Below are 15975 nucleotides of genomic sequence, written 5' to 3'. Positions count from 1 at the left end.
CCCCAGATGGGAGAATCTGATAGGACTAGTTAGATACTCCCAAGAGAGACCATCCCTGTTGGGTAGACCATTTCACAGTCATTTGCCATCTAAGAGTGGTTGCCCAAGGGCCTGATTCATATTCCCGGTTCAGTCACTTGTAGTCTGGGTGATGGGGACATGGATAAAGTAGGAACAAAGAGCAGCAGTTAAGGACTGTGGATGTGGCATACACGAAGAACATCACAGCCTCCTCCCCCACATTATTTTCGCAATACATTTCCAGATACCCCAGAATTCCCAGACACGATGAAACCATCCATAACTATGATCCTAGAAATAAGCATACACTTGGCCTGTAACCAGATGCCAAAATATTTATAGCAAACTGCAAACCGGTAGTCACATTTTTTTTTCCACTGAGAAGGCATTTCATTAGAGAAAACTTAATACTTCTCCAAAGAAGTTCAAAACATGCACTAATCACATTGACCAAGACCTCCAGCCTGGGCCACAGGGTCATTTGAAAAAGTGTTTTGGCTGAAAAGGGATCACGCTAAAATAATTCTACCACACCTTTCCTGCCAGAATCTATTGTTTCCACTCCTTAGAATTTTTTTTCGAACAAAAGCTGATGGTATTACTAACTTTCCTTATTGGTCAAGACCAGGAAATAAGAGTTTCTTCCCTCACTGACCAAAGCCCTTGTACTTTTTAAAGGATATTCAGGTATTTAATTATAAAAAGGAAAATAACTACAATGAATGACTATGAGATGGGCAAGGAATGTGAAAAGAAAAGAAAGAAAGAGAAAAAAAATTCTGTAATTGTACAGAATTATTCGTAGTAGCAAATTTTAGTGTCCTGAGATCATCAAAGAACTTGTCCGGAGTTAGAAATAGTTTCCTGATACCAACTATGGTCTACAATAGACTTCACTGTAATGGAATTTGATGAGCAACCAAAAGCCAAAAAGGAAAATTTTACATTGCATGGAATAAGATAGGAAAAGAGGCGGTCTTATGGCCTCTACCCAGAGTCCACATTTAATCCATATTTAAAACTGATATAAAATGTATTTTCAGCCATCATTTTACTCATGCACAAAACTGGTTTCTTTCCAAATTAAGCAAAGTGCATTGTTCCAGTCTGACTTTGTTCAACATTTACTTACTGCGTGCACGCCCTGTGCTAAACACAGGAGATAAAGAAAATGAATAAGGCACGGCCCCAGTGTGGTTATTAATTAAATGCCCCCAAACTGCCACCCTGCAGCTCCTGACCTGGGTAGTAAGTGACAGTAGGTGCAGATGGTTAACTCTGCCTCAGCTCCAGGTGTGAACCCTGATAAGGCAGGTGAGATAATCCCACCTCACCCCACCTAGACCTGAGCCAATCTGGTCCACATTTATCCTGGCCAAAGGGATGCATTGAATCAGGAATGGGCATGTGACCCACTTCAGAGTGATGAGATGTCAGGGGAGGTGTGCTGGGGCTTTTGGGAAGTTAATTTCCTTCACTTTCCTGAAACAGTTTGCTGGCCCCCTTCTGTTTGATGTAGTAGGTGGATACAAAGCCGAGGCAGTGGTCGCGGCTGTTTTGCCAATCCAAAGGAAACCAGCCCCGGGATAAAGCTGACTCTGCTAGAGGCCAAGAAGAGAGGCAGGAGACAACCACGTTCTCCTTAGTTATATCACAGAGTTCCTGAATCAAACCAACCCTGAAGCCTTCCCTCTCTACCTTGGGGCCTTCTAGTTTCCTGAGCCAATAAATCCTCTGTATTATTTAAGTCAGTTTCCTGCCAGTTGCAACATAATGCACCCTAACTAAGATATGTGCTCAGTATCCCTTCCATCTTATTTTGGTAACAGCACCCTGAGTTCCTTTTAGGAATCCATTTTTCCCCAGCAAAAACTATGGGCTTTGGGTGGGGCCCCTTTCCTTGCCTAACATGCCACTAAATCACAATTTCCCTAGTTCCAAGGACTTATTCCAAAGAAGGTATTTTAATTAATTAATTTATTTATTTATTTTATTTTTAGAGACAAGGTCTTGCTCTGTCACCTAGGCTGGAGTGCAATGGCATGATCATAGTTCACTGTAGCCTTGGGGTCCTAGGCTCAAGGGATCTCCGTGCCTCAGCTTCCTGAGTAGCTAGGACTACAGGCACATGCCACAATGCTCAGGTAATTTTCAAAAGGTTTTTTTTTTTTTTTTTTTTTTTTTTGTAGAGGCAGGGGTTTTGCTGTGTTGACCAGGCTGGTCTGGAACTCCTGGGTTCAATCTATCCTTTTGCCTTGGCCTCTCAAAGTGCCTGGGATTACAGGCGTGAGCCACTATGCCCAGCCCAATTACTCAGGCAATTGACCTGAGTTGGCTCAATTAGAGAGAAACTCTGGGAGAGACTTTCTCTCTCTCTCTCTGCTACACTTGCGCCTTATAGGACATAGGCTGGTGCCACAAGATGAGGGCCCATCTGAGGGTGAAGCCAACCCAGAGGAAGCAGTCAAGAGAGGAAGAGTGAGAGCAGTCATGAAGACATCATCTGGGCCACCAGATCAAGCTGTGCTGGAACATCTCCCTTTGGGCCTCTTGTCTACATTTTTTAAAAGGTCCAGGCATGGTGGCTCATACCTGTAATCCCAACACTTTGGGAGGCTGAGGCAAGCAGATCATTTGAGCTGAGAAGTTCGAGACCAGCCTGGCCATCGTGGCAAAGCCCCATATCTACAAAAAATACAAAAACTAGCCAGGCATGGTGGCATGTATGCCTATAGTCCCAGCTACTCAGGAGGCTGAGGTGGGAGGATCGTTAGAGCTGGGGTAGATTGAGGCTGCAGTGAGCTATGATCTCACCCCAGCCCGGGCGGCAGAGTAAGACCCTATCTCAAAAAATAAATAAGTAATATATAAAGACAGAAAGAAAGAAAACAATCCCTTTCTGCTTTAGGGCAGTTTGCATGGGGTTTTCAGGCATGTTCAGGACCTGCCCTCAAAGAGTTAACTCCAGCAAATAAGGAAATCTTAGCTCTGCATACTTAATACTCCCCAGCTGAAACCAACTCATTTGCCTTTCCACTACTTTTTACTGCTAACAATATAAGCCTTTTATCAAAAATTGCTTACAGTAAAAATGATTAACTTTACTCTGAGTGCTCAAAATATTTTCAGAGATGCATCAGAAAGAATTTCCAGGTGAAGTTTGTAATGTAGCCACTGAGCTAGCTCTGTTTAATATAGCAGTTCAATTAAATTCTAATTAAATTCTGATCGCTCGTGTTCCAATTAACCTAATCCAAAGGCATGGCTGAATGTCATGGAATTCCTTAAGAACATCAACCTACCTGTAAGGTTTAATCTTCATAATGCTATTTACACATCTCAGACTTAATTTGTTCCAGCGGAATGCAATGCAGGTCACGGCAGAGCAGAAATGGTACTGTGGCCTTTTAACTAGACTTCAGTCTAAAAACACTGTTGAAGTTCTATTTTAACAATTGCACAGTTGATTTCCTGCCTTACAACCTTTTCCCCTTCCAACTCTTGTAGAGTGTGGCCAGCCCACGGGCACTCAGGAAGGCAGCTATAACTATAATCGGAAGATCAGAAAGGTCAATGTCAATGCAGATTCAATAAGGAGAAGGCAAGTCTTTGTACGAATTCTACTCCCACGTATTTTGATCTCAGGATCAGAATTATTTGCATACCTCGCTTCAAAGCCATGCCTCTGAGAAACCAAGGGATCTGGAGCACTCCCTTCAAGGCCTGCTCTCTGCTTGGAGAAGGCATGCCAAGCCCTGTGTTATAGGAAGCTACCGGCAGAGGCTTGATGACATGCCTGTCCTGATCCATCTTGCTACTCCTGTGTAAAACTGAATTTATTCTTTCTCTCATGGCCTACCTGGACCCCATCTCTCTTCCCTCTGGCTTTGCACTTGCTCACATTTGCCTCCCTCCTTCAAGTACAATTTTAAAATTTATTTTTTATTTATTTATCTTTTTTAGAGACAGGGTCTCACTCTGTCACCCAAGTTGGAGTGCAGTGGTGTGATCATAGCTTACTGCAGCCTCAAACTATTGGGCTCAAGCAATCCTCTCACCTCAGCCTCCCGAGTAGCTGGGACTATAGGCACATGGCACTATGCCTGATTTCTATTTTTTGTAGAGTTGGGGTCTTGCTATATTGCCCAGGCTGGTCTCCAATTCCTGATCTCAAGTGATCCACCTACATTGGCCTCCCAAAGTGCGGGATAATGGGTGTGAACTACTGTGCTTGGCCAAGCACAATTCTTAATAACGATGGCTCCCATTACTGTGCTTGACACACCCCATCTCATTTATTCTTCCTCACAGCCCTGGTGAGGTGGATACTATGATTATCACTTCCTCACTTAACAAATAAGAAAACTGAGGCTCACAGCATTTCAGGAAACTTCCTAGGGGCCCAGAGCTAGCAGAGTTGAAGGAGAGATTCAAGCCCACCTAACTCCAGCAGTCCCACCCTTATCACCACACCTACCACAGCCCTCCACATTTCTGACACCACTGCTACCATTCAACTCCCCCTAAATGGCCAGTCCCTGTCCACCTCTTCTTCTCAGACTGTCTCATTTTCAGACTTCCACTTTTTCCAATTTAATTTTGTTCTTATTTGTTATCTTTCACTGTAGCTGTGCCAAGCACTTAGCAGAATACTTTAAATGCATTATCTTATTAAATTCTTGGCTGGGCGCAGTGGCTCACGTCTGTAATTCCAGCACTTTGGGAGGTGAAGGTGTATGGATCACTTGAGGTCAGGAGTTCGAGACCAGCCTGGCCAACATGGTGAAACCCCGTCTCTACTAAAAACACAAAAATTAACCGGGCATGGTGGTGCACACCTATAGCCCCAGCTACTTGGGAGGCTGAGACAGGATAATTGCTTGAATCCGGGAGTTGGAGGTTGCAGTGAACCGAGATCATGCCACTGCACTCCAGCCTGGGTGGACACAGCAAGACACTCCATCTCAAAAAAAAATAAAAAATAAAAAAAATTCTCGTTAACTTAGGCCAGGCACGATGGTTCAATCCTGTAATCCCAGCACTTTGGGAGGCCAAGGCGGACAGATCACTTGAGATCAGGAGTTCGAGACTAGCCTGGCCAACATGGCGAAATCCCGACTCTACTAAAAATATAAAAATTAGCCGGGCATGGTGGTGCACGCCTGTAGTCCTAGCTATTTGTGAGGCTGAGGCAGGAGAATCCCTTGAACCAGGGAGGTAGAGGTTGCAGTGAGCCAGGATCACGCCACTGCACTCCAGCCTGGGCCACAGTATGAGACTCCGTCACACACACACACACACAAAATCAAAAACTCCCTTGTCTGAAGCAATTACTATTATTATTTATGTTTTACAGAGGAAGAGACTGAGGCTTAGAAAGATTAAAATCACAAGGTCACAATACTAGCAAGGTCTGGGATCACGCATCTAGAAAGAGGTGGAACGAGGCCCTATACTCAGGTGAAAATGGCTCCAAATTCTATACTAAATCATTAAGCTTCCCTTACACTGTAGTGCCTCCCACACAACAATAACTACTTAATCATTCGGCTTCCTTTATACTATACTGCCTCCCACATAACAGCTATGACTACGAAAATATGGCTACTTCCAGGACTTCAAAGCATGAATAGGCAAACTTTTTCTTTTTTTTTTTTTTTTCCCTTTTTGAAATAGGATTTCACCCTGTTGCCCAGGCTGGAGTGCAGTGCTGCAATCATAGCTCACTGCAGCCTCAACCTCCCAGGCTCAGTGGATTCTCCCACCTCAGCCTTCGGAGTACCTGGGACTACAGGCGCACACCACGGTGCCCAGCAAATTGTGTAAATTTAATTTTTATAGAGACGGGGTTTCACCATGTTGCCCAAGCTGGTCTTGAATTCCTAGGCTCAGGCGATGCTCCTGCCTCAGCCTCCTAAAGTGCTGGGGTTACACATGTGAGCCACCATGCCTGGCCAAACTTTTTCTTAAAGGGTCAGATAGTAAACACAGGCTCATGTCACAACGATTCAACTCTGCCATTGTAGTGAAAAAGTTGTTACAGATAATAGGTAAAGGAACAGGCATAGCTGTGTTCCAATGAAATTTCATTTACAAAAACAGGTAGCTGACATGTGTAGTTGGAAGGTGTCAGCTTCAGAACGTTATGAATAACTGAGAGATGATCTTTCATATGGAATCATGGAAAAATCCACAGTACTTGATTTCTGACACGGAAGTCTGATTTTAAGAAAGCTCCGTTTCATCTCTCTTCTCTATTTCCTGGATAACCCTTTATGACTCTAAGGGGTTAACAGTTGAAACATCTTTGGATCTGGGACTAGTTTGTGACCTGGTTTTTCCTGTTTCTAAACAGTAGTAGGAGAAATGCAGTTCTTTAAACAACCAAGAGAGTCAATGATTTACTTTAAGATACGTTCTTTCAAAAAAACCTCATTTTCATTCTTTTAAAAAATGGCTTCCTTCTTTAGACATAAATTCTCAAGAGAAGGCTGGGATACTTGCAGGGCTGTTTTTTTTGTTTTGGTTTGTTTTTTTCCATTACAGGCTGTGATTCTAGCAGTTCCTTAACTCTGGGAGGTGTCTTTATATTACATTCTCAGATTCTAAGCTCATCATTATTTCCAAGAGTTATGTTTTGATTTTTACTAATACCTATCATTTTCAAAAGGTACTACTATTTTCAGAATGACAAAAAGAGTCCATCCTTGGCCATCTATCTGTAATGTCCAGAATGCAGTAAGAGAATTACACCCTCCATTTACTCATGTAACAATTGGTCAACTAGAAGAGGCCATGGGGAATAGCACTCCTTTACAGACTGGCTGTTTTCCAAGAGAAACGCTAATAGGATTAACAATAGTTAATGTGTATTGAGTGTTTTCTATGTGCCAGACACTCTTAAGTTTTACTTCATTCATTTATCCTCACAACAAGGACATATTACTACGATGTATTACAGGTAATTCATATTCTACAGATCAGAAAATGAGGGCACAGAGATGCTAAATACCTTGCCCAAAGTCACTTAGTAGTAAATGGAAGGATAAGAATTTAGCTGGGTTCAGTGGCTCATGCCTGTAATTCCAGCACTTCGGGAGGGAGAGGTGGGCAGATCGCCTAAAGCCAGGAGTTTCAGACTGGCCTGGCCCACATGGTGAAACGCTGTCTTTACTAAAATCACAAAAAATAGCTGGGACTGGTGGCGCATGCCTGTAATCCCAGCTATTCGGGAGGCTGAGGCACCAGAATTGCTTGAACCCAGGAGGTGGAGGTTGCAGTGAGCCGTGATCACACCACTGCACTCCAGCCTGGGCAACAGAGTAAGACTCTGACTGAAAAAAAAAAAAGAAGAATTTGAGCCCAGATGGTTGAACTCCAGAACAAGCCCCTTCACACATTAGCTCATTTAATCTTTCCTGAAGTCACCAGGCTTGAGCCAGCAGTCACAGCTGCCAACCGTGGCCCGGTCCATATTATTTCTAATGCAATGTATACAGTAAGTTGCAAAAAGGGCCACCATTCTCCACCCTTCCTACACTTTGCAGTGTGACTTTATAGCTCTTCCCATCAAGAAGTGGAATCTATAAAAGGGAACGAACTCATGTATTTTGCAGCAACACGGATGGAACTGGGGGGCATTATCTTATGTGAAACAAGCCAGACTCAGAAAGTAAAATATCGCATGTTCTTATTCATAAGTGGGTGCTAAAACCTGTATATACACACATGGAGAGAGCAGAATGACAGACAATGAAGACTCAGGAGGGTGAAGGGGTGGAAGGAGGGTGATGATGACAAACTACTTATTGGGTACAATGCGTGTTATTTGGGAGACAGATACCCTAAAGCCCTGACTTGGCCACTATGCAATCTATGCATGTAATGAAATTGTATTTATACCCCATACATTTACTTTAAAAAAAAAAAAGGAATCTGTTTCCTAACTCTTTGGATCTAGGCTGGCCTTGTGACTTGCTTTGGCCAATCTAACGTGTGAAAGTGACACTATGTCAGTTCCAAGCCTCAGGCTCAAGAGGCCTTGATGCGTCTAATTGAATTGAAGCAACCCTGCCTGGCTGCCATATGAACAACCTAGGGTTAATCTGATAGAGGATGAGAGACCACATGGAACAGCTCATCCCAGTTGAGGCCATCCTAGACCAGCCAGCATCTAGCTCACCCAGTAGCTGCCAAAGACACATGAATGAACCCAGCCAAGGCCAGAAGAAACTCCCAGCTAAACCTAGCCCAAGTTGCTAACTTGCAGAAAAGTGAGCTAAATAAATGGTTATGATTTTTTTTTTTTTTTTGGTAGATATAGGGGTCTTGCTATGTTGCCCAAGCTGGTCTTGAACTCCTGAGCTCAATGATCCTCCTGCCTCGGCCTCTCAAATTGCTGGGATTACAGCCATGAGCCACGATGCCTGACCAATGCTTGTAATTTGAAGCCACTAACTTTTGAGGTGGTTTGTTATATGGCAAAAAGTTAACTGATAAAGTACATAATAATCGAAATGCAATTTATGGCCAAATGATAATGTTCCCCCTATCTGGCAGTTAGTCAAGACTGCTACCACAGCCATCTGGCATACAGCCATGCCCCTCAAAGCCAGAGGACAAAGCTTCAGACCAGAGAAGGAAAATCCTGCCACAAAGCCACTGCCCTTCATTTTGTAAAAGAACCATGGGGTCACCCTCGGGTCAGAGCCTGCTGACTTTCTTTTCAAAGCCTTGTCCTTTGAGGATCACTTTGATTTTCAGAAACAAAAGCAAGTCGTAGCCAAGTTTGGGAAATGAAGTGATCAATGCTCTTTTGTTTAAAATAAAAAAGAGAAGAAACTTGACTATAAAGTTATAATAAGATTTTCTTGCATGGCTTACAAACTAGATCTGACAGCAATTCTAAGAGTCACAATGGGAAATATTTTCAGCATCCACAGCCTTATCACCATGAGACACAGTAGGAATGAATGTCAGGTTGGGGATGGTTAATGGCAACAACTAAGACCTACTATTTGATAGCACAACAGGGTGGCTGCAGTCAATAAAAACTTAAGTGTACATTTTAAAATAAGTAAAAGAGTGTATGTAATTGGATTGTTTATAACACAAAGTTACTTAGGGGATGGAAACCCCATTCTCCATGATATTTCCCATTGCATGCCTATAGCAAAACATCTCATGCACCCCATAAATATATATATACCTACGATGTACGCACAAAAATTTAAAAAAAAAAAAAATGAAGCGAGACTCTTTTCTTGTTTGTTTTTTTGAGACAGAGTCTCACTCTGTCCCCCAAGCTAGATCTCTGCTCACTGCAACCTCTGCCTCCCGGGTTCAAGCTATTCTCATGCCTCAGTCTCCCAAGTAGCTGGGATTACAGGCACGTGCCACCATGCCAGGCTAATTCTTAGTAATTTTAGTAGAGAACTTGGTGGAAGTCATGTTCCAGAAGGTCTTGGCTTTGCACTTTTGCTTTTACCCTCTTGGAAAGCTGCTGGAGACCACCATGCTGTAAAGGAGCTGGTCTGGCCCACTGGAAGACGCGAGTCCACATGAAGGAGAACCGAAGTGCCCCAGCTAGCAGTCAGCACCAGGGCCCCAGACACGTGAGTGAGATAGAATTGGACCTTCCAACCCAGCCCAGTTACCAGCTGAACGCAGTCATGTGAGTGACCCCAGGAGAGAGCAGCAGAACTGTCCAGTCGGCCCAGAGTCATGAGAAATAATAAATCGTTATTTTAAGCCATAAAGTTTTCACGTAGTTTATTGTACAACATAGCAATCAGGTAACTGATAAATAGGTTATATTATATCAACTAAGTATTTCAATTCAGGATAGCAAGAAGCACACTATACGACGCTATGACAAGGGAGCACTGGGCCCAATAGGGTTGACAGTCACGGAAATAATTATTTCCAACTGCTTTTAAAATAAAACCCACTTTCTTTACTGGCCCATGTGATGGTACGGCCACTGCAGGGCTGACCCTGTCAAACTCACCTCTCCTCTCTTTTGCTCACTCTGCCCCAAACATACTGGCCTCCTTTTTGTCCCTGGAATAGGTCACAGAATTTGGCAGTACTAGGTCATTAGTAAACTTGAGTTGTACCAGACATAGTGAGCATTTAGATGCCAGAGTGCCACATTAAAGAAACAATGAATGGTAAAAAGATGTAGGTGAGGTGATTCACTGAGTGTGTCAGTGAAAAGGAAAGACAGAAAGAAAATAACCTAGGTGAGGCAGCAGGGTCAAATATAAGAACTTGAAAATGTTACTTAACATTAACTTCTATTTTTCCTGATTACAAAGGTAACTCATGCTTCTTCTGAAATTTTTAAATATACTCAAAATATTGGAATATGAAATACAGGAGAGCAAAGGGTTCATTCAAACTTTCATCTCTTCCCCATCTTCCATGTGATTCTTCACTTATTGGCTAATGAATTTAGATACTATTATCTGCATTCTGTTACCTTTGGCTTATTGTATACATGCTGCATAAATTGCTATACACACACAGGAAATGTCTGTACACTATCTGTTGTTGGCCACAGATGTACTTCCACCAGCTTTTGTACAAAGCCATCATTTTCCGTTGTTTATCTTTCACAGAGTATATTTAACACAATATAAAATACTGCTAGCACCCAGCTAATTTCACAGCAAAACTAGAAGGCCATTGGCTTTATTTGTAGATTGTTACTCTAATGCCATACAGATGCCACTTTAAAAATCTCAATTACTTTTTTCACATGATTGAAAATGACCATTTGAGAAAGGGTTAAATAAATCTATTTCATTTGTTAAATTCATATCATGAAATGTGCAGGGTCTTGATCTAACTCTTAGGCTGAGATAATTCATGGAAATCATGTGCTTGAGGTTTATTCTCCCAATTGTAATCTCCACCAAAAATTAAGGATTAGAGAAATACCTGCCTATTAAATGTGCTGAATTTTATACTGAGCATTTAAAATAGAGTTAAATATCTAAAGATGGGTCAGGTGCACTGGCTTGTCCCTATAATCCCAGGACTTTGGGAAACCAAGGCAGGAGGACCAGTTGAGCTCAGGAGTTTGAGACCAGCCTGGGCAACACAGTGAGACTCTATCTCTAAAAATAAAAATGAAAATAATTTTTAAAATGAAAAAATATACTACTTGTGTGCTCAGAGAAAAGAAGAAAAAATAATAAGTAGGAACAAACTGTTCGGTTAGAAACTATATTAAGTTCATAATATTTAAAATGACATATATATATAAACATGAATCCAAAGATGAGTGACTCAAAATCAAAATAATCAAGCTTGCACAGCTTTTGGGGAACAGGCCTGGGTTGAAAGGGTCTGCCTGATTCCAGAGGCTAGAATGATGGAATTCCTGAACCAAGTACCATACAATGCCTCAATTCATGTGTGCAGACGCACCTACACCTATACACACACCCACACATACCACACATCACACAATAGATGTGTGTGTAACTGGCCAAATGCTCTATGGAATAGTAATTAGGTGCCAGCTCTTGCTGCTTCTCTGTCTGCTCTGTTCCCCCTGGTTTTCCTTGGAGTTTCATGGTACTGGCAGGACAACCTAAATAAAAGGCTTGCTAACTTCTCACTCCTCTTCTCCACAGCCTCCAGACCCATCTTTCATGGCAGAATCTGGCCTCTGCTTTCAGCAAGCTGTGAGACTGACCATCAGAGTGGAACAGTGGTCAAACTCTTAGACTCTGGAACCATTCTTGGTTTGAGTCTTGGCTCTGCCACTTTCTAGTTGTGTACTTGAGCTTCTTGGTTAGACCTGGTGCTGTACAACCCTGATCTGTAAGATGATGATAATAGCATCCACCTCCAAAGATTGTTGGGAGGATTAAATGAGTGACTGCAGGTAAAGTGCTTAGAATGACATCTGGCACAAAGTAAGGCTCAAAAAGTGCTGGCAATTACTATTCTTGAATCCTAGCCTCTTGCTCTACCCTCTGGCTCTCCATTGTCTATGAATGAGCCTCCTTCAATTTGAGGAGCTCCTTGCCCAGCTCCAGTTCCAGGGAGCCTAGCAGACTTAGGCAGTCTCCCCATTGTCTACCTCCCTCCAGAGGCAGTAGATCCAGACACTGCAGGTATAGTTAATAAATTACCTCCTGTGTGTAATAGCTATGGCAAACTGGATAAAGGTCACAGTCCTCCACAGAGTGCTCATGCAGCTTAATTACTATCTTAAAAGTAGACCCTGACTTTTATTTATTTATTTATTTTTTTGAGACAGAATCTCACTCTGTCACCCAGGCTGGAGTGCAGTGGCATGATGTCAGCTCACTGTAACCTTTGCAACCTGAGTTCAAGCGATTCTCCTGCCTCAGCCTCCCGAGTAGCTGGAATTACAGGCACGTGCCACCATGCCCAACTAATTTTTTTGTATTCTTAGTAGAGACGGGGTTTTGCCATGTTGGCCATGGTGGGCTCGAACTCCTGACCTCAAGTGATCCACCTGCCTCGGCCTCCCAAAGTGCAGGGATTACAGGCATGAGCCACTGCGCCCGGCCAGCCCTGACTTTTGAGAATCCATATTCATTCATTTATCCAATAAATACTCATTGAGTTCCTATTATGTTCCAGGCACTGTGGGGGCTACGTCATAGAAAAAAAATAAACAGAAAAATAATGAAGTCAAGTATAAATAACTAGACATCAGCGGTTTAAGGGCAAAACGCAGATCAGCAAGTATTTTTGAGCAACTTAATATAAATGCTATTTCAAGATATAATTTGAATGGCCCCAATCACCAATGAATTACACTGCTACAGTGTAAGAGCCATTTGGATGCAAGTTCAGTTGTGGGTGACAGATAAGAACGCCTCAGTTATGTAATTTTGGTTGGAGGCCAGTCATCATTCAGTTTAAGCATCTATCCCCAATGACAGGATGTGAGGAACAGCCGAATCAAGAAAATGCGAATCTGTTGTGCAGATCTGGATAACGGGAGTTCCACTCGGGTCTGACAAATGTTGAAACGGCACTAATGTGATTTTCAAGCTTCGAAAATAACCCACAAAAGACTATATGACCGGGGGGCGGGGAGAGGGAACATGGAGGGAATCAGATTTAATTTAAAAATCCTAAGTCAGGAAATGAAGAAAGTTAATAGTAATTTACCCACCTTGCATATTTGTAGCATTCAAAATACTGAATTTCCTGACAAAGCGTGAGAAGCAGAGGAGTCCTTGGGTCTGGGAGTATCATTCGTTACTTCCCCTCTTCCACCCAATGACAGGAGCAGGTCTGCCATCCTTTTAACAGTTGAGGAAACTGAGGCTCATGGATTACTTAGGGCCATGCTGCAAGGAAGCGGTCTAGCAGGATTTTGAACTCCAGTGTGCTGCCTTTCAAGCTTCTCCACTTTTACAAGTGAACAGGTTTGTTGTTGTGTTTGTTGTTTTTGAGACTCAGTCTCACTCTGCCACCTAGGCTGGACTGACTGCAGTGGTGAGATCTCGGCTCACTGCAACCTCTGCCGCCCAGGTTCAAGCAAGTCTCCTGCCTCAGCCTCCCAAGTAGCTGAAATTACAGGTGCCTGCCATCATGCCTGGCTAAAATTTTGGTATTTTTAGTAGAGACGGGATTTCACCATGTTGCCCAAGCTGGTCTCGAACTCCTGGGCACAAGCAATCCTCCCACCTCAGCCTCCCTAAGTGGTGAGATTACAGGCATGAACCACCACGCCTGGGCACACACGAACAGCTTTAACAACCCACATTTTCTACATTCCTTTATCATTCATTATAAAATTTAAACTTTAATGCTATGTTCAAGCACCCTGGAGCATTTGACATTTAGACTGTTTTCATTCAGTCTCAGGAGTAGCTCATCTGCAGGATGTCAACGATGAAATATGAGTTGGCACAAGGATGGCTCATTAATCTCTAATAAAATTAGAAATTTATCTGGTTCTTTCAAAGCATGTTATCACTGCTTAGAGGCTGGAAACTGTGTCTAGCCCCCTTGTTACAAAATTATTTATGGGCAAATATTAGATACGCAACCTTCATGTAAAATCTTAATTACTGCCTTTTTAGCTGATTTCTGTGCCCTCTGAAAGAGAATAAATTAGAAGAATAATGGCCAAGTAAATTAGAATAAAGGTTGCACAATGGAATATACATGCACCAAGGTCTAGAAATGAATCCCCAGCTACAGATCCACTGTGTCATTTCTCCTTATTCATTCGTATTTCAGAGGAGTGAAAAAACAGACACAAGGGGAAGAAAAATAAAAACAACTTCAGTTCATCATTATGGCTCCTCTAGGACAGGGCCACGTCTTCTTGTGCCCTCTGTGTGCCCTGGGGTCTGGCCTCATGATCAGCACACAGCAGGGCTTAATGAATGTTTGTTAAACAGAACTCAACATGGTCGACTCATCCTGCTTCACCCTGCTTGCAGGGACGCTTTTTTTTTTTTTCGATGGCGTCTCGCTCTGTTGCCCAGGCTGGAGTGCAGTAGCATGATCTTGGCTCACTGCAACTTCTGCCTCCCAGATTCAAGCTATTCTTCCGCCTCAGCCTCCCAAGTAGCTGTGACTACAGGCACGTGCCACCACGCCCGGCTAATTTTTGTATTTTTAGTAGAGATGGGGGTTTCACCATGTTGGCCAGGCTGGTCTTGAACTCCTGACCTTGTGATCCACGTGCCTCAGCCTCCCAAAGGGCTGGCATTACAGGCGTGAGCCACTGCACCCAGTCAGATATTATTTACATATATGAAAACAAAGATTATTCCACCGTACTCATTTCACTGTTTGATCATTACATTCCATCCTTTGTTCAATCGAATGAAAGGCACAGTGCGCTGAACATACTTTGGTCAACAGCAAGATAGGAAAAAGTGATACAATTGCTGAGATGTGACTCGTGAGGTGCTCTTCCTCATTTAGCAGCAGAACAGAAGGCAGAGAGACAAAGCCATCTGACAATGGTATGGCCAAGCTAAGGGTCTGCTCTGGGACCACTCTTCAACCCAGCCTCACTCCCCTTCCACTCAGCCACACCTTGCACCTGTTTAACACCACAGGATACCTACCAACTGTATCACACCACAATGTGATACAATTTCTGATGATTATCATAGCAGTAGTCAAAACACAGATGATGGGGAAGGTCAGTTATGAGTAGTGGACAAGAATTAAATTGTCAGGAAAAGCCAAGTGGGCAAATGAAAAACAGATACAAATTAGAAGCAGTTTAAATTTGATAACCAAAGGCAAGTAAGCAGTCTGTTCTTCAGAAAATAGCTATGAATGAAAAAAAACCAGTATCTCTGGGAGTTATTTTGAGGACAGCCTCCAACTCTCATTTACTGGGAGGGATGGAAACCCAGGCTTCAGGATCATCTGGGCCTAGGTTGGAGATGTGTGCTGTTTGTTGCTTACTAGGTGACCTTGAGTAATGCTCAACTTCTCTGCGTCCCAGGGCCATCCTTGGTAAAAGGGAGGTGATGAAAAAGAGGACCTGGTTCAGAAGGTTATTGTGAACATAGAGTTGGCCCTTGATAAATGTTAAATAAGTGAGTGCATGATTATATACCAGGGAGTATCACTATTACTATGTCCTTGACCAAAACCCAGCTTCCTTCTATCTGGGAAGGCTGTTCTATTGGACTCATCCCTGGAGAAATTCCCTGAAGGGGTGAGGAAAGAAGATATGCATCTATTTCATGAGTTTAGTTGATAGGGGAGAGCAATTGGGGTCCAATGGCACAGCCTGACCCCCCACCTCATATATTAATTATACAAGTGTGTGTATTAATTATACAAGTGTGTGTGAAACAAAGTGGTGCATAGGAAGCATTTGACCAGTGTTGATGAACGACGGGCAATAAATCAATGAGAGGGCTCCTCTGACTTTTTTTTTTGAAACAGGGTCTCGTGCTGTCACCCAAGCTGGAGTGC

The 15975-nt window shown here is 42.9% G+C and overlaps 1 protein-coding gene and 1 long non-coding RNA gene across 8 annotated transcripts in view; both read right to left on the bottom strand.

The window, feature by feature from the left end:
• IQCK (IQ motif containing K) overlaps nt 1–15975 on the bottom strand; it is a 140069-nt gene that overhangs the window by 102499 nt on the left and 21595 nt on the right.
• On the bottom strand, nt 6548–13709 carry LOC144338093 (uncharacterized). The gene is made up of 2 exons (XR_013411904.1): nt 13357–13709; nt 6548–7098 (listed from the first exon to the last, which is right to left on the bottom strand). It is a non-coding gene; the product is annotated as an uncharacterized LOC144338093 (long non-coding RNA).

The sequence above is a fragment of the Macaca mulatta genome, chromosome 20, assembly GCF_049350105.2.
Source record: "Macaca mulatta isolate MMU2019108-1 chromosome 20, T2T-MMU8v2.0, whole genome shotgun sequence".
Classification (NCBI taxonomy): domain Eukaryota; kingdom Metazoa; phylum Chordata; class Mammalia; order Primates; family Cercopithecidae; genus Macaca; species Macaca mulatta.
Note: the sequence above shows the minus strand (reverse complement) of the source record. Positions and strands in the feature narration are given on the sequence as shown.